Source organism: Lontra canadensis, unplaced genomic scaffold (genome assembly GCF_010015895.1).
Source record: "Lontra canadensis isolate GAN:19392208 unplaced genomic scaffold, GSC_riverotter_1.0 scaffold64, whole genome shotgun sequence".
NCBI classification, from domain to species: domain Eukaryota; kingdom Metazoa; phylum Chordata; class Mammalia; order Carnivora; family Mustelidae; genus Lontra; species Lontra canadensis.
The window spans coordinates 2,244,503-2,265,007 of NW_022631058.1; the positions used below are offsets into that span (position 1 = coordinate 2,244,503).

The window sequence follows — 20,505 nt, forward strand, 5'->3', positions numbered from 1 at the left end:
TATCTGTCCCCATGTTACTTACCTATACATTAACTGAGACAGAAATAGCGGACAATGTAGTACTCCATCCATATTAGTCTAGGTCCCTTTTACTGTTTCTATTAATCCCTTCCCAACTTCAATATGTTTTTGCTTCTGGCAGATCATGCCTGCTCCCTCAGAGAAATACCTGGAGCTGATTTGAGGAGTTTGCGGAGGACTGAAGTAGGACTCTGAAAGCCCCAGGCTGAGTCAGGACAAATGCTAAGGTATAATCTATACTCCAGAGCTCCTCTGCAGATCCCCACTGAGGTTGCAACTCAGCCTTCTCTTTCTTAGCTGCGTCCTCTGCCCCTCTACAGTTTCTCCTGGGAACACTCACTTATCAAATCACTTGCACACAAATCCTTGCCTCAGGGCCTGCTTATGGGCAGCAGGAATGAAGATGGGGAAATCCTGTGACTGTTTTCAACAAGGAAGATGTCATCCAAGGTGTATGGATGTCTTGGCAATGTTAATAGCACCTTCTCTTGTACACATGCAAACTCGTCTGCTTAATTGGATACCCACTATAGTAATAATACTAATAAAAGTTGTGGTTAAAGGGGCACCTGAGTGGCTCAGTTAGTTAAGCAGCTGCCTTCGGCTCAGGCCATGGTTCCAGGGTCCTGGCATTAAACCCCACATCAGGCTTCCTTCTCAGCAGAGAGCCTGCTTCTCTCTCTCCCTCTGCCTGCTGCTCTGCTTACTTGTGCTCTCTCTCTGTCAAATAAATAAATAAAATCTTAAAAAAAAAAGTGGTGGGTAAGGTTGAAGTAACAATAAAACCTTATAAATCATTTCATGGGGAAGAAAATGAGTTTGGGCTATTTTTAGATGACTCGTTTTGTCCTCCAGCTGAAATGATTTCAAAAAATAACTATTAAAAAAACATCCCCCTAAGAGGGTCTCATGAAACTCTCAAGAGCTGAATGTTTGCAGCTTTATAAAAAGTAGTTGAGGGGCGCCTGGGTGGCTCAGTGGGTTAAAGCCTCTGCCTTCGGCTCAGGTCATGATCTCAGGGTCCTGGGATCAAGCCCCACATCGGGCTCTCTGCTCAGCGGGAAGTCGGCTTCCTCCTCTCTCTGCCTGCCTCTCTGCCTACTTGTGATCGCTCTCTGTCAAATAAATAAATAAAATTTAAAAAAAAAGTTGATTTTTAAACTGTTGTAAGAAAGAATCTTTATCATCTTAATGTTATTTGTTAAATAAAATTATTTGTAGGACAATATTTATTAGCTTGTGCCTCCCTCCTTACCACCAAGGATGACTCTCTATAAGCCATTTTCTTTCTTTTTTTTTTTTAAGATTATTTATTTATTTATTTATTTGACAGAGATCACAAGTAGCCAGAGAGGCAGGCAGAGAGAGAGGGAAGCAGGCTCCCCGCTGAGCAGAGAGCCCGATGCGGGGCTTGATCCCAGGACCCTGAGATCATGACCTGAGCCGAAGGCAGAGGCTTTAACCCACTGAGCCACCCAGGCACCCCATAAGCCATTTTCTTATATGATTTATGTATAGATTCAGGAAAATGGATAGAGTAAGATAGTATCTAAAAAGGAGGCAGAGGGGTGCCTGCGTAGCTCAGTCAGTTAAGCATCTGTCTCTTGGTTTCTGCTCAGGTCATGATCTCAGGGTCCTGGGATAGACCTCCACATCGGGTTCCACACTGCCCATGGAGCCTGCTTAAGATTCTCTTTCCCCGGGGCACCTGGGTGGCTCAGTGGGTTAAAGCCTCTGCCTTCGGCTCAGATCATTATCCCAGGGTCCTGGGATCAAACCCCACATCGGGCTCTCTGCTTAGCAGGGAGCCTGCTTCCTCCTTTCTCTCTCTGCCTGCCTCTCTGCCTACTTGTGATCTCTGTCTGTCAAATAAATAAATAAAATCTTAAAAACAACAACAACATTGAGGCTCGGAGAGTTTATAATTGATCTAAAATGACAGTGATAGTTATTAGCAGAGTTGAGACAGACCAGTCCAGTCAAAAGGCAGCTAGAGTCTCTTCTCCATTGTACTGATGGAATACAGGTTGTAGAATAAACACTGACTTTGCTACATGGAGAAGACTCATTCTTAGATGGCCTCCTCAAAGTTACTAAACCTATTATTATCCAAGTTTTCAAGCAGTATAACAACCAGAATAGAAATAATAGGGAAAAAGAGAATAGTGGACTCGAAGCTTAACTTCTATCATTCTAAAGGTGCTCATTATATCAGTTCTACCAATTTTATCTCAGCTTGGGGAGGTTTACTATTTTCAGATGTAGCTACTCTGCCGTTCTTAGCAATATGTGATATATATAAAAATTCTAACAATATCTAACATATAGTAGGTGCTTTGGTTATCTATAGTTGTAATACAATTTGGAGGTTTAAAACAACTATTTTATGGCAAAATGGATGAAAGGTAATGGGAGGTACAAGCTTGAAGTTATGGAATGATTAAGTCATGGGCATAAAATGTACAGCACAGGGAATATAGCCAAGGGTATTATAATAGTGTTTCGTGGTGACAGACAGTAGCTACATTTGTGGTGAGCATAGCATAAGTATAGAGCTGTTGAATGACTGTGTTGCACACCTGAAACTAATGTGTGTCAACTAGATTTCACTTAAAAAAAAACAATTTATTATATATAACAATATTGTGTGTCAGGAATTGGGATAAGATACAGCTGAATAATTCTTAGGGCATCATCAGTGTTCACTCACTGGTATTCAGATGACGGATGGGTGTGGCTGGAGAATCAAAGTGGCTCCATGCATGTATGTGCTGCCCTGGTGCGGATGGCTAAGTGCTGGGCTCAGGTGAGACTTTGACTCCAGCTGTTACATGTGGCTTCTCTAAGTGACAATTTCAGAACAGTCGACTGCTATTTTGAAAATTCAGAGCTCTAAAGGAGAGTATTCCAGGACACCCTGCCAGAAGCACTAAGAATTTTCACCCAGCCTTAAAATCCAACAGTGTTACTTCTACTACATTCTTTGGTCAAGCACCGAAGGCCAGCCCAAATTCAAAGAGAGGGAAATTTGTGGCCACCTTTTACTACTACAGTGGACCTCAGTAAATCTTTTCTTCTTGCAGTAGCAGTTTCTACATTATCTTATCTCTCTATGCAACAGGAATGAAAATTTAAAAAGGGAAGGAAATATGATCCATAATAAAGAGTAAAATCAGTTAATAGCAGCAGACACAGAATGACAGAGATGATAGAAATAATAGGCAATGATTTTAAAACATTTGTTAAAAGTCTCCAAATAAATCAAGAAAATAAAAGAAAATATGACCATAACAAAGAGAGAAATGGAAGATATAATGAAGACCCAAGTGAGACTTTTACGCCTAAAAATATAACATATAAAAGAAAAATTAACTGAATAAGCTTTAAAACATTAAACACTATAGAAGGAGAAAAATCAAGAACTCAAAAACTTAGCAATAGAAACTATCCAAAATGGAGCACAGAGAGAAATAAAAACGATATAAAGAAGTGAAGAATGTATCAATCACCTCTATGAAAACATTGAGTCATTTAACACACATGTAATTGGAATTCCAAAAGGAGATGAGAGAGAAAAGGAACAGAAAAAAATAAAGATATGTGAAGTAGTAATGACCAAAAGTTTTCCAAATTTCATAAAAACTCTAAACTTACAATTCCGAGAAGCTCTAATGAACCCCAAGAAAAATAAATATGAAGAAAACTACAAGGCACCTTATAAACAAATGCTGAAAATCAGCTATAGACAATATTTTAAAAAGGGAAACTACAGTGTGTCATGCCACAGAATGACATCTTTAACTACTGAAAGGAAAAAACTGTCAACCTATAATTTTATGCCCCATGAACATATCTTTCTATAATGAAGTCACAACAAAGACTTTTCCAGATAAACAAAAGTTGAATGAAGTCATTGCCAGCAGACCTGCACTAAAAGTAACCACACTAAATTAAAGGAAGCTCTTTACGGAGAAAGATAACAATACCAAATGGAAATCTGGATTTATTTAAATGAATGAAGAACAGTAGAAACAGTGGGTAGGAAGAAGGTAGGTTTTAAATCAATGTGGAACAGTTGAAATATAAATACAAAAAGGAGAATTAACTCATACAAAAATGTTGACCCCCGAAATGCAAATTAGAAATGGAAAGAACTTGTATATCGGTCATTTTTCAAATAAAATTATTTTTCTTCTCCATACCAAGAACAACAAAAACAAACATATAACACACACACACACACACACACACACACACACACACCCCTTCTCAAATATATGAAATGAATAAAGTATACAGATGATGAATATATACATACTATCTCTTGAATGTCTAGCTCATTGTCCTTATCTGAAACTGGGAACAGATTCGAAAGTTTCCTAAGCCAATATATTTTCTCCCTGGATAAAATTCACAGACAATACTTTGAAATTTTAATGAGAGACGGTGAACTTACGAACTTCCAACTGGCACATAAGAGCCAGGAAAAAAAAATGTCACTCTTTGCCAAAGCCTGCATTTGCCATTTGTAAAACAAAACAAGAAAACAAAAAACAGAAAAAAAAAAAAAAACCCTACTTTTAGAACACTGGACAGATGACAAGTGTTCACCAAGCTGCTTTTATCTAGAAGTACATACTGAATGCCAGCTATGTTCACAGCATCATCGTACATAAGACCTCAAACATTATAAGTTCTGACATTCATTATTTTGTAATATATAATTCACTTTCCTATCCACCTCACCTTAATATCACCCTTTTTCGGTTGAGGCTCCAAAAGCCCAATCCATCACCCTGTTTTCTTCACTGACACTTCCAGTCCTTCAGATTCTGTAATCAGATGCAGCCTTAAGTCACAGCTTAAATCGGTTCCTTGAAGAGGACTTGTCTACACTTGCATAGATCTGTACTCTTCCTTCATAGCTCTAACACAATAAAAATAGTGTAGTTATTTAAGTGGGTTTTTTAAAATGTCTTGCTCCTCCACTGGTCTCAGTTTCATGGAGGCAGGACCTTCATCTGACTTGCTTACCATAGCATTCCCTGCACCAGGCATGATGCCCAGAACATGTTAGGCTTTCAGCATATAAATAGTACTAATACATGCTGATTCCTGAAGTGTGTCTGGGTCACAGCTTCATAGCAAAGGAAAGAATCTCTCTATAGTTATGTAGCTTCAAAATACCATCTACATATATTTTATAATGAAAAGCTTAAAGGAAGCCAGACTGCTGTTGCTTAATTTTATGAACTTAAGTCACTCAACCTTCCTTCAGATTATTCATCCATAAAATAACAAGATTTGGACAAACACATAAGGGTTGGAGGTTTTTTTGTTTTTGTTTCTGTTTTTAAGGCTTTATTTATTTATTTGACAGAGAGAGCACATAAGCATAGAGAGTGGAAGAGGGAGAAGCAGGCTTCCCACTGAACAGGGAGCCTGATGCAGGACTCAATTCCAGGACCCCGAGATCATGACCTGAGCCAGAGGTAATCACTAAACTAACAGAGCCACACAGGTGCCCCAAACACATAGGTTTTAAACAGTGTTCTTCAAGGCATAATGGATTCCACAAGGTCTGAAGAAAAGTATTAAAAGAAATCATTTCCATTTTTTCTTTTAAAAAATGAACACAACACAAATTAAACAACAGTCCAAAGACAGGTCTATAATAAAATATTCCCACTAATATTGAGGCTGCACTCTAAAGCTCGTTAGAGTGCTCCCTTCTGCAGTACATATACTAAAATTGGAATGATATAGAGAAGATTAGCATGGCCCCTGTGCAAGGATGACACACTATAATGCTCACTAGAAAATTAAAAAAAAAATGAAATAAATAGAATAAATTTCTTAAGTGGCACATAATGCGTCATATTAGAGATATATAAAATCTCAGAGAAAACAGAATGACCCTCTGCAATGCGGCTGAAGACAACATCCATCAGGCAGAGGACCGGTCAGCTGAAGGCAAGAAGAAGTGGAGTCAGAGATGAGAATTGTGAAAATTCTCATCTAGTCAATGTCCAGGACAAAAGAAACTTAAATCAGTGGATGCTTAAACTAGTGGATGGCAAACCCCAGAGGCAAGGTCATTCGTTGTAAGATATGGTGATATTAGAACATTAAAAAGCCATTTTATCTCCTTGTTTTGATTGATTTCATGCCCTTTACACAATCTTCTGATTCTGTCTTGATTCCCCACAGTAGACTGCCCACAAGATAAAATAGACATCATGAATATTCTGGTCCATATGACAGTTGTATTTCTCATCATCAATTAATAATTGGCCAACTGATTTGTATATTTTTGTTTCTTTAACAAAAACACTTACCTAGTGTTCACTATGGGCCAACATTGTTCTCTAAGTACTTCCAATAATAATTTATTAAATATTCATAGCAAGCCTCTGTGGTAGATATTATTATCCACATTTTACACTTTCCAGAATTGCAGTAGAGTATACTAAAGAATCTGAGGTCTTTTTCATCTGTGATTGAAATCCTGCTCTCATACTACTGTGTGGCTTCCACCAAGTTATTTAACATTTCTCTATCTCAGATCATCATCTGTAAAATGGGTTAATAATATTACCTAACTCATAGGGCTGTTATGAAGAGGTAATATAATGTACTTTTATAGTGCTTGGCATAGTGAGTGCTGTGTAGGTGTTTGTTATTTCAGTTTAGAAGCTTGTTTTATTAGCCTAGGATCTCCAAAGAAACAGAATCAAGCGGAGGTGTATACATATATAATGAGACCGGAGACAGACAGACACAGACAAATTGATTTTACTATAAGGAATTGGCTCATCGATAATAGAAGCCGAGAAATCTAAGATATACAGTCAGAAACACAGGAAAAGATGATATGGTTCCAGTCTCAGTCTAAAGGCATGAGAATGAGGAGACCCACTGTGTAAGTAAGTTCCAGTCTGAGTCCAAAGGAGAAGAACAGTGTCCCAACTTGAAGGTAGGCAGAGAGAAAGAATTCTTTCTTATGTAGCCTTTGATTCTATTCAGGTCTTCAACAAATTTGATGAGGTCCATCCACATTAGGGAGGGCAGTCTACTTTTCTCAGTCGATGATTCAAATAAAAATCTCATCCAGAAACACCCTCACAGACACACTCAGAATAATGCTTCATCCAGTTCAGGACAAGAGGTCTGTAACCTACAATGGTAGAAATATTAGATAGGCAGCAGACCTATCCACAGAGATCTGGAGGGTCAGAAAGGACGGGCATGATATATTCAGAGCATTAAATGATAAAAATATGCAGCCAAGAATACTATATCCAGCTAGACTGTCATTGAAAATAGAAGGAGAAATAAAAACCTTCCAGGAAAAACACAAACTAGAAGTATTTGCAAACATGAAACCAGCCCTACAGGAAATATTGAAAGGAGTCCTCTAAGCAAAGGGAAAGCCTAAAAGTAACATAGACCAGAAAGGAACAGAGACAATATACAGTAACAGTCATCTTAGAGGCAATACAATGGCACAAAATTCATATCTTTCAATAGTTACCCTGAATGTAAATGGGCTAAATGCCCCAAATCAAAAGACACAGGGTATCAGACTGGATAAAAAAATAAGACCCATCGATATGCTGTCTTTAAGAGACTCATTTTAAACCCCAAAACACCTTCAGATTTAAAGTGATGGGGTAGAAAATAATTTACCATGCTAATGGACATCAAAAGAAAGCTGGAGTGGCAATCCTCTTATCAGACAAATTTGATTTTAAACCAAAGACTATAATAAGAGATGAGGAAGGACACTATATCATATAAAGAGTCTGTACAACAAGATCTAACGATTTTAAATATCTCTACCCCTAACAAGGGAGCAGCCAATTATATAAGCTAATTAATAACAAAATGAAATAAACACATTGACAATAATACAATGATAGTAGGAGACTTTAACACCCTCCTCACTGAAATGGACAGATCATCTAAGCAAAAGATCAACATCTCAGCAAAAGAAATAAAGGCTTTAAATGATACACTGGACCAGACGGACATCACAGATATATTCAGCACATTCTATCCCAAAGAAACAGAATACACATTCTTTTCTAGGTCACATGGTACATTCTCAAGAATAGATCACATCCTGGGTCACAAATCAGGTCTCAACCTGTACCAAAAGTCTAAAATCATTCCCTGCATATTTTCAGACAACAATACTTTGAAACTAGAACTCAACCACAAGAAGAAAGTTGGAAAGAACTCAAATACATGGAGACTAAAAAGCATCCTACTAAAGAATGAATGGATCAACCAGGAAACTAAAGAAGAATTTTTTTAAAAATATGGAAACTAATGCAAATGAAAACACAGCTGTTCAAAACCATTGGGATGCAGCAAAGGTGGTCCTAAGAGGAAAGTATATAGCTATACCAGCCTTTCTCAAGAAATAAGGAAGGTCTCAAATACACAACCTAACCCTACACCTAAAGGAGCTAGAGAAAGAACAGCAAAGAAAGCCTAAACCCAGCAGGAGAAGAGAAATAATAAAGATCAGAACAGAAGTCAATGAAATAGAAACCAAAAGAAAGGTAGAACAAATCAACGAAACTAGCAGCTGGTTCTCTGAAAGAATTTATAAGATTGGTAAACCCTTGGCCAGACTCATCAAAAAGAAAAAAGAAAGGACCTAAATAAAATCATGAATGAAAGAGGAGATATCACAACCAACACCAAACAAATACAAACAATTATAAGAACATATTATGAGCAACTCTATGCCAGCAAATTTGACAATCTGGAAGAAATGGATGCATTTCTCGAGATGTTTAAACTACCAAAACTGAACCAGGAAGAAATAGAAAACCTAAGCAGACTCATAACCAGTAAGGAGATTGAAGCAATCATCAAAAATCTCCCACAAAAAAGAGCCCAGCGCCAGACAGCTTCCCAGGGAATTCTACCAAACATTTAAAGAAGAATTAATACCTATTCTGAAACCGTTCCAAAAAATACAAATGGAAGGAAAACGTCCAAACCTTGATCCCCAAACCAGACAAAGACCCTACGAATACCCTTGATGAACATGGATGTCAAAATTCTCATGAAGCTACTAGCCAGTTGGGTCCAACAGTACATTAAAAGAATTATTCACCACACCAAGTGGGATTTCCTAGGCTGCAAGGTTGGTTTAACATCTGCAAATCAATTTGATACAATACATTAATAAAAGAAAGGACAAGAACCATATGATACTCTCAATAGTTGCAGAAAACGCATTCAGCAAAGTGCAACATCTTTTCTTGATTAAAATTCTTCACAGTGTAGGGATAGAGGGTACATACCTCAATATCATAAAAGTTATCTACGGAATACCCACAGCAAATATCATTCTCAGTGGCAGCTTTTCCCCTAAGGTCAGGAACATGGCAGAGATATCCACTATTACCACTGCTCTTCAATATAGTACAAGAAGTCCTGGCCTCAGCAATCAGACAACAAAAAGAAATAAAATGCATCCAAATCAGCAAAGAAGTCAAACTCTCACACTTTGCAGATGACATGATACTTTATGCTAAAACACAAAAGACTCCACCCCAAAACTGCTAGAACTCATACAGGAATTTAGTAAAGTGTCAGGATATAAAATCCCACACCCCCTCTTTCCATTTCCAACAGCGTGGAAATGGAACTAGAGGATATTATGCTAAGCAAAACAAGTCAATCAAAGAAAGACAATTATCATGTCATTTCATTCATATGTGGAATTTAAGAAACAAAACAGGAGTATAGAAGAAGGGAGGGAAAAATCAAATAAGACACAATCAGAGAGGAAGACGAACCATAAAAAACCCTTAATCATAGGAAACTGAGAGTTGCTGGAGGGGATGGAAGCTTTAATCTTAATGGCCCCAAATTAGAAAAATATCAACTGCAGAAGAATAAATAAGGTGCACATATTCATAATTAGGTGTAATAAAAGAAACAACTGATGGGTGAAACAACATGAACAAATCTCAAAAACATTACACTAACAAAAGAAGCCAGACAGAAAATGGTGGCTATTGTGTGATTACATTTATGTGAAGTTAATAAAAAGAAGCAATTCGTGGTGGCAGAATTCAGAACAGTGGTTATTTTCTGAGGGGGTGGAGTTAGTAATTGGAAAGGGGCACATGGGAACTTTTCTGGGATGATGGAAATAGTCTATATATTTATTAAATTGTGTTGAAAAAGCAGTTGTACTTAGTTTTTTCAAGTTTTTCTTTAAATTTCAGTTAGTTAACATACAGTGTAATATTAGTTTCAGGTATACAATACAGCATTTCAGCACTTCCAAGTACCACCCAGTGCTCACCACAAGTGCACTCCTTAATCCCATCATCTATTAAACCCATCCTCCGCCACCTCCCCTCTGGTAACCGTCAGTTTGTTCTCTATAGTCAAGAGTTTATTTCTTGGTTTTCCTCTCTCTCTCACTCTCTCTATTTTTATGCCTTTTGCTCATTTTTTTTCCTCAAATTCTACATAGGAGTGAAATCATATGGTATCTCTCTTTCTCTGACTGACTTATTTTGGTTAGCATAATACTCCCCAGCTCCATCCATGTTGTTGCAAAGGGCAATATTTAATTCTTTTATGGCTGAGTAATATTCCATTTTTGTGTCTGTATATATATAAATGTATGTGTGTGTGTATATATATACGTATATATGTGTGTATATAAATATGTATTTGCATGTATATGTATATGCATGTGTATACACATATGCATATGTGTGTATGTGTGTGCGTGTATATATAAATGTATGTGTGTATGCATGTATGTATACATACATGTATATATATATTCATCAGGTGAATATATGTATATATTAATCAGGTGATGGACACTTGAGTGGTTTCCATTATTCGGCTATGCTGGGTAATGCTGATAAGCATCAGGGAGTATGTATCCCTTTGAATTAGTATTTTTGTATTCTTTGGGTAAATACCAAGTAGTGCAATTACTGGATCCTAGGGTAGTTCTATTTTTAATTTTTCAAGGAAGTCCCATGCTGTTTTCTACAGTGGCTGCACCAGTTTGCATTCCCACCAACAGAGCAAGAGGATTCCCTGTTCTCCAATATCCTCACCAGTACCTCTTGTTTCTTGCATTGATTTTAGCCATTCTGACAGGTGTAATATCTCATTGTAGTTTATATTTGTATTTTCCTGATGCTGAGTATTGTTTCATGTGGGTATTGGCTATCCATATGTCTGTCTTCAGAAAAATGTCTCTTCATGTCTTCTGCCTATTTTTTAGCTGCATTATGTTTATAGTTTTTATAAGTTCTTTACCTATTTTGAATGTAAATCCTTTATTGGTTATGTCATTTGCATATATATATATCTCTTCTCCCACTCAGTAGGTTGCCTTTTAGTTTTGTTGATTGTTTCCTTCACTATAGAGAAGAATTTATTATTTTGTTTCACTTGCCTCAGGAGACATATCTAGAAAGAAGTTGCTACATATAATGTCAAAGAAGTTACTGCCTGTGTTCGCTTCTAGTATTATGGTTTCAGTTCTCAAATTTAGTTAGGTCTTTAATCCATTTTGAATTTATTTTTGTTTATGGTATAAGAAAGTGGTCCAGTTTTCCCAAAAGCTTTTGTTGAAGAAACATTTGTTTTCTTTCTTTTTTTTAATTATGTTCAGTTAGCCACTGTATAGTATAGAATTAGTTTTTGATGTAGTGTTCAATGATTCATTAGTTAGGTATAACATTTGTTTTCTCATTAGATATTGTTTCCTTCCTTGTCAAAGATTAATTGGCCATATACTTGTGGGTTCATTTCTGGATTTTCTATTCTGTTCGATTGATCTATGTATCTATTTTTGTTCCAGTACCATACTGTTTTGATTACTACAGTTTTATAACTTGAATTCCAGAATTGTGATTATTTTTTCAAGGTTACTTTGGCTATTCAGGGTCTTTTGTGGTTACATACAAATTTTAGGATTATTTGTTCTAGTTCTAAACTATTAAACCATAGTTTAATGGTTTAAAATATCATCAGTATTTTAAAAGGGGTGGCATTGAATGTGTACATTGCTTGGGTAGTATAGACATTTTCATAATATTGACTCGTCTGATCCATGAGCATGGAATGTCTTTCCATTTCTTTGTGTTATCTTCAATTTCTTTCACGAGCATTTTATAGTTTTCAGAGTTAGGTCTTTCACATCTCTGGTTAGGTTTATTCCTATATACTTATTGGTTTGATGCAATTGTAAATGGGACTGATTCCTTAATTTCTCTTTCTGCTGCTTCATTATTGGTGTATAGAAATGCAACAGATTTCCGTACATTGATTTTGTACCCTGCAACTTTACTGAATTTGTTTATCAGTTCTGGCAGTGTTTTGGTGAAGTCATTCAGGTTTCCTATTTATAGTATCATGTCATCTGCAAATAGTGGAAGTTTTACTTCTTCCGTGCTAATTTGGATGCTTTTTATTTCTTTTTGTTGTCTGATCGCTGTGGGTAGGACTTTCAGTTCTGTGTTGAATAAAAGTGGTGAGAGTGGACATCCCTGTCTTATTCCTGACCGTAGAGGAAAAGCTCTCAGTTTTTTCCCATTGAGGAAAATTTATTTACACTCTGGGTTTTTCATAGATGACCTTTATTATGTTGAGGTATGTTCCCTCTAAACTTGCTTTGTTGAGGGTTTTTCTGATGAATGGATGTTGTACTTTGTCAAATGCTTTCTCTGCATCTATTGAAATGACCATATGGTTCTGGGGGCCCCTGTGTGGCTCAGTGGGTTAAGCCTCTGCCTTTGGCTCAGGTCATGATCTCAGGGTCCTGGGATCAAGCCCTGCATCAGGCTCTCTGCTCAGCAGGGATCCTGCTTCCCCCTCTCTCTCTACCTGCCTCTCTGCCTACTTGTGATCTCTGTCAAATAAATAAATAAAATCTTAAAAAAAAAAAAAGAAAGAACCATATGGTTCTTATCCTTCCTTTTATTAATGTCATAGATCACGTTCATTGATTTGCAAATATTGAACCACCCTTGCAACCCAGGAATAAGTCCCATTTGATTGTAGTGAATGATTTTTCAATGTATTGTTGCATTTGGTTTGCTCATATTTTATTGAGAACTTTTGTATTTATGTTCATCAGGGCTGAACATTGTTTTCTTTTTTAGTGGTGTCTTTATCTAGTTTTGGTATCAGGATAATGCTGGCCTCATAGAATGAATTTGGAAGTTTTCCTCCCTTTTCTATTTTCTGGGAATAATTTGAGAAGAATAGGTATTAATACTTCTTTAAATGGTTGGTAGAACCTGCCCATGAAGCAATCTGCTCCTCGATTTTTGTTTATTGGGAGTATTTTGATTACTGATTCAAATTCTTTGCTGCTTATCATTCTGTTCAAATTTTCTATTTCTTCCTGTTTCAGTTTTGGTAATTTATATGTTTCTATGAATTTATCCATTTCTTCTAGGTTGTCCAATTTGTTAGCATTTAGTTTTTCATAATATTCTCTTATAATTGTTTTTATTTCTGTGGTGCTGTTTGCTGTTTCTCTTCTCTCATCTGTGATTTTATTTATTTAAATCCTTTCTCTTTTCTTTTTGATAAGTCTGGATAGAGGTTTTCAATTTTATTAATTTTTTCAAAGAACCAACTCCTGGTTTCATTGATCCATTACACTGTCTTTTTGTAATTTCTATATTATTTATTTCTGCTCTAATCTCTATTATTTACTTCCTTCTGCTGGCTTTAGGCTTCATTATTGTTCTTTTTCTAGCTCCTTTAGGTGGTAAGTTTAGGTTGTTCATTTGAGATTTCCCTCGCTTGTTGAGGTAGGCCTATATTGCTACAAACTTCCTTCTTAGAACTGCTTTTGCTATATCCCAAAGGCTTTAGGCTGTTATATTTTCATTTTCTTTGTTTCTATATAGTTTTAAATTTCCTTTTTGATTTTGTGGTTGAACAATTCCTTGTTTAGTAGCATGTTATTAAACCTCCATGTATTTGTGGTTTTTCCAGACTTTTTCTTGTGCTTGACTTCTAGTTTCATAGTGTTGTTGTCGAAAAGGTACATGGTATGGGGACAGCCCATATTTTGATCCAGGTCCTGGTCATGTGAATATATGTGTACATATACACTTGTACACATTTAAGTATATAAGTATACATTTAAAGATGTGTGTATCTTACTTGATGTAAATTACAAAAATTATCACAAATAATGAAATGCAAAAAGTATCTCAAATAATGAAATAAAACCAAATTTTATTTTATATATATATATATATACACACATATATATATATATATATATTTTTTTTTTTTTTTTAATCTGGAGAACTAAACCAAATGCCATGATAGAAACTCTAGCCCAGATGGCCTAAGCAAGATAATTTCCATACAGTCAAACCTGTCAAGCCATTGCTTGAGTTTCTAAGTCTAAAATCACAAAAGTTAAAGCCCAAATGGGAATTAACTATCTCAAAATGATGATTCATTGCTGCCTTTGGAATCTGGTGGTGTGTTGTAATATCATACCTTGAGTTTTAGGCATCACCTGATATTTTTGTATTATTTGTAAATAATTTAGCAGGAACACTGACTAGAATACCATTCTACTGTTGAAAGAAAATCACAGATAGCATAGATTAAAATTTTTTCATATTTAAAAATACAGTCTATATATAACATAAAGAGTCCCAAATGTTTGACTGCATGATCCTTCTGGATCTACATTCCTGACTTTAATTCCTCTGCTTGCTACATTCCTCATACTCACCACAGCATATATTAAAAAAAAAAAAAAAAATGCACAATAGTAAAAAAGATTCACCGATGAGAATCTTTTCAGCAAAGTTAAAAACAGTAGGCAAATGATAAATGTCATGTTAATATTGTCCATTTTATAATCCACAATTTCACAATATTTAAGTATCTGGATTATTTGTACCAATTTATTTTTCTACTACCAGTACTTTCTTTGGTTATGTTGACTAGTCCAGTGTTGCATACTTGACACATTTCAGTGAAATATTGATTGACTGACACAAGTATTTAATACTAAAGGAGGCCTTTGAAATGCAAATGAGGATGTTAAACAAACAAGCTCGGTGCAGAATCACAAACTATTCTCAGCCTGATTGCCAAGAGACTAAAAATGTCACACACAAATGGGAGGTTGGTGTTTCTGGCCCACACAAGCTTAGCCATGGCAAAGAAGATCAACCATGCTTCTCAACCCAGAAAAATTCAGTCATGCTCATCCATTCATACTTTACATTCTTTAATAAATAGGGGCTGTAGTGGGAAACATGCAGTATTGATCAACTAAAACTCATACCCACATGTGCCCACATATATACAAACTATGTATTTATGATTCCAGAGAACTTGTACAAAACAAAATGTTGGAATGTTGATTAGATTTACATGCTCCTAAAGTTTCAGCGAAATGAGCCTATAATCATGTGGAAAATGTAATAGCACAAATTGTTCTTGTTAGAACATAGAGAACTGTCTGTTCTCTTTGCTAGCATTAACCAGGTTTCCCTCCCTGTTTCTATGGCAAGAAAAAAAGACAGTTCTTAAAATTGGATCTTATTCTGCAAATCTTGAAGTCAATTCAGGGGCACTTCACATGCATTGCTAGTTCTGCATTGTATCTTCTAAATTCAGACATTTGGCAAGTCCAAAAGAAATATTTGATTCTAAGGCGTACCCTCATTGATCATCCTTGGTTAAATAAGTCATGGAAAATTAATTAAATTGCATCAGCAGCTTAAATACTGATTCTCTCTTAAATATTTATTATAAAATACATTTACTATTATAAATATTTATTATTAAATATTTGTTCTTTCCATATGCTAAAGCCAACTTGTTTAACTACTACATGTACATACTTCACTTAGGATATAAAACTATAAACTTTTTTCCCCAATGTATGTGATGCCTTCATCACTAATAGTAAATACTATTACTAGTAGTCAATACTGTTACTACTCATATGAAGTACATTTTCTGTTTTTTCATTATATAGTAGAGAGCATAATCATGGCCTTCTCATTTTGAGCATCAAAAGCAAATAAAAAACAGAGTCTCTTCAGTCCCTAGTATATTTCCATATGAAATAACTACTATTTTGATGCTAATTCTTTGGATAATAGCATAACACCTTGAAGCTTTTCTGATGTTTTTGTCAACAGAATATATACTTAGGTATGTATTCTTCCTTTTCCACAAATATTCAAAACTTATTCTGAAAGAAAAATAAAATATTCTAGCCAAATAATCACAATCTTTGCCTTTCCTCTCCCCCATCTGCTCTTTCAGCGGCAGCAATTACAATGTTACACAAGATTCTTTGAATAAAATTCTTTGAAAATGCAGACAATGGAAAGAACATCCTGCTCACTCCTATGGGAACAGAGAAACAGGTTGATAATAACCACTTCTCAGTTAGCTCTAGCTACCAAGTTACTGCCTAACAAAACAACCATGTAACCTCCATAACGTTTAGGTCTCATGCCTCTCGGGTCAGCCAGGGATCAACAAAACATCCACACGTTACAATAATTTATTCTCCATGACCCTCAGCTTATAGTAAAACTATTGGGGAAAATGGAACAGAGGCTCTGCAAATAAACATGCTATCTTTATTATTTAATTAGCTAGATACCAGTACCAGTCAATTATTTTTGTTCTTTATTTGAAGAGAAATAGGTACTTTGGAGAAAACTCTTCCTACATGTTTTCATAATGTTGATCAGCTAATAACATTTTAAAAGTAGGGAAGAAAGTGAAGGAAGGGTTAAGCTAACATGTGGTGAATTTTAGAGTTGCAGCTAAGATGATTTATACCAGTTTACATTTTTTAACTCACCAATGGGTTTATTTTTCCAGATAGTATATACATTACTATGAATATATCCAGGTAAAATGTACAAGCTGCTAAACTGAAATGGCAATTTTTTTTTAAGATTTTATTTATTTATTTGACAGACAGAGATCACAAGTAGGCAGAGAGGCAGGCAGAGAGAGAGAGAGAGAGAGAGAGAGGAGGAAGCAGGCTCCCTGCAGAGTAGAGAGCCCGACGTGGGGCTCAATCCCAGGACCCTGGGATCACGACCCGAGCCGAAGGCAGAGGCTTTAACCCACTGAGCCACCCAGGTGCCCCTGAAATGGCAATTTTTTATGATCAATTGCTATTCTGATAATTCATTCTTTCAACATTATTGAAATCAGTCTTCTGTCTTGGGCTATAATTGGGTTATAATCATCATGATATTAACTAAGTTCATCCAATAATTGATCATTTATTTTCATCTTAGGCTGGGATGCCTAGCATTTCCCCTTTCACTTTTTGTTTAGGTTTGATTGTACATAGTGTATCATTAGTAAGATAGTGGTTCTGAGACCCATTATCCTCCTTGGTCTATTTGTATTGTTGGGCTTTCTTGGGTGAAGAATCATGCTGAAAAGAATGAGCAAAATGTTAGCATGTCCAAACATTTTTGTCTTGTAAAACATGTTGTGCTGTGTAGACGATAAAAAAACATCTTTCCCTACCCTTCTAGCTTTTCAGCTATGGCTCAATAACCAAAAAGAGATTAACAAGAGAAAGGCATACCAACTTATTTTATGTAAGTTTTATGTGACCTGGGAGCCTTTAGGAAGAAAGGCAGACTTGAAGAAATAACTAAACCTGTGCATTTGTATGCTAGGTTGGATAAAGAATGGAAAGTGGTGGTAAAATATCATAGGACAAAGGGGTATAAGATAAGGATGACAAACTGGGGGAAATATAGCAAGGCCTCTTTGTTCAGATTCCTCCTTGGCATCCTACTGTCTTCAGAAATAAGATTGCTCCTTTCTTCTGGGTACAGAGAGGGAACCTCTCCTATGAGAGTCTTATGACATGCTTCAGCAGGGGAGAGGGGTCAGCGAGTTCTTTCTGAACCTGCTGTTTCTCAGATCCCTCTAGCTTAAAATATTCGGTAAACCAAGTTGTCATATTTTGGGGTAGCGTGTTCTGAGCCCCATTATTTTCCCATCTGAAATTTTCCCCCCAAAGTTTGACAGTCCAGAAACTTAGTTGGTAGATTATCCCATATCCCAGTGAACCAGTCTCTGAATCCTACGACTAGGTCAGTCCTACAGATTGTTTCATTTCAGAAGGCAGTGATAGGGATGGGAGTAAGGGTACCCACCTAAGTTAGGCCTCTAATGCTGTTAATAATCAGGCATTTAATGAGGGACATTTCTGAGGAAATAAAAGTAAAAAGTTAATGGTTCCAACAAACTATAAATTCAGTTTTTGAATCCAGAGGATAGTCAGTCAAGATTTCTAGACAGTGGGCTCAAAGCATCTTTAAGTAACGTAGTTAGGACAGGCAGTAAACGATTAATAAAATTTTGGTTTGTAGTTTGAGTATCCTGGTGATAGTATTGGACATTCTGGTGAAATTTTTGAGTGACCTACTTGGCCAAAGGTATATAGAGTGCCCATACATGATCTGTTATTGTGACTCCCTAAAAGTTCTTATCATCATCCAGCTTCAGCTTATAGGACTTTGGGAAATAGTTTTGTTTATAGCGATGCCAAGTCAGGAAGATGAGAGAAATGTTGGCTACATTAACAACTGACAAAATGCAAAAATGGCAGGATCTGATTTAAAGGAGATGAAAAATGGCTCAAAGATAATGAACATTTACAACGGCAGATAGTACTTTTTCACTGAAACAACATTTTTCTCTACAGTCACCTCCATTTCTTTTTTTTTTTTTTTAAAGATTTTATTTATTTATTTGAAAGAGAGGCAGTGAGAGAGAGCATGAGCGAGGAGAAGGTCAGAGGGAGAAGCAGACTCCCCGTGGAGCTGGGAGCCCGATGCGGGACTCGATCCCGGGACTCCAAGATCATGACCTGAGCTGAAAGCAGTCGTCCAACCAACTGAGCCACCCAGGCGTCCCAGTCACCTCCATTTCTACCAAAGATAATCCAAGACTATTTTTATTTGCAAAAATAAAACTAATCTTATTAAACTTGGCCTAACTATTCAAGTGTAACAAGGAAAGGCAACTGGTTATATACGTTCTTTTTTAAAGTCTGTTTTGCAGGGATCCTCTGGAAAAACTCAAAGTTAGTTCAGAGAATATTATTTAGAATTTGATTTGGGGAAATTGGTCAAAAATGTCAGAAGATTTGAACACTTAATTAAATAAGATCCTGGTCATCTATTTAGCCAAAGTGAAAATAAAACATTTTATAGGCAAATACAGAAGGTTACATAGTTGTGAACAAAGCCCTCTGCTCTTTTAGTATTAAGAAATTTGGGTTTTCTTAAGTAATCAAAAGACCTTATAAAGACAACATGAAGCATAGGAAATTATTTTGATAAAACACAGAATTTTTGTTTCCTAGACAACTTTCTTAATAGGTAACCAATGACTTGCATACCCTGGCAGGCAAAAAGCCAAGCAAGGCTCTCAGGACACAAAACAAAACAAAACAAAAAAGCCCAAACAAGCAAGAAAGAAATAGCTATCCCTGGAGAAAAGGATCAATAAACAATGGGTACTCAAAACTAAAGTCACAAGTGTCACAAGCCAAATAACTAATTCTTACAAATATTTTTCCTGCTCACCTGAATTTGGAAAGGAAAGGGCAAGGAGAAAGGTCTACAGTCTTCTCTTGACTAAGCACTAAGATAGAGATGGAAGACATTGACATGTTAAGAATTCTTATCTTCTGGGGCACCGGGGTGGCTCAGTGGGTTAAGCCTCTGCCTTTGGCCCAGGTCATGATCTCAGGATCCTGGGATTGAGCCCCTCATTGGGCTCTCTGCTCAGTGAGGAGCCTGCTTCCCCCTCTCTTTCTGCCTGTCTCTCTGCCTACTTGTGAACTCTCTCTGTCAAATAAATAAAATCTAAAAAGAAAAAGAATTCTTACCTTCTACTGGCTTTCTGTCAGTTGTCCCAGACCTCAGTTGCAGTGTCCAAGGTGAGGGCAGTATTCCAGCCTTTTACTATCCAATCCTCATCACCAGAAACTGTAGGGGAGGAAAATAATGTGGTTTTCCTTCTACCCTGCTAGTTCATCAGCTGGGGCTTTGTAATAAAAGACAGATTAACAAGAGAAAAACATAAAAATCTATTTACTATAATTTGTATGTGTCACAGAGGCCTTTGTAAAGAAATGAAGACCTAAAGAAGTGATTAAACCTGAGCATTTTTATGCTAGCTTGATGAAGAATGGAAAGTCATGGAAAAACGTGATAGAACCAAAGGGTATGAACAAAAGGTAATGAACTGGAGGAAGCTTTGCAAGATTTGTTCATTCAGGTTCCTTCAGTACTTTCAGAGATAAAGCTATAAGGCAGGGCGTCTCTCACATGAGGGTCTTATGACTTGTTTCAGAAGAGAAGAGGAATCAGAAAGTTCTTTCTACACCTCCCATTTCTCAAATACCTCGAGCTTAAAATGTTC

The 20,505-nt window shown here is 36.4% G+C and overlaps 1 protein-coding gene and 1 non-coding gene across 2 annotated transcripts in view; both read left to right on the forward strand.

The window, feature by feature from the left end:
* Positions 1–20,505, forward strand: part of TSHR (thyroid stimulating hormone receptor) — a 157,263-nt gene that overhangs the window by 65,331 nt on the left and 71,427 nt on the right. The window lies entirely within an intron of this gene.
* On the forward strand, positions 5,744–5,845 carry LOC116879976. The gene has a single exon (XR_004385147.1). It is a non-coding gene; the product is annotated as a U6 spliceosomal RNA (small nuclear RNA).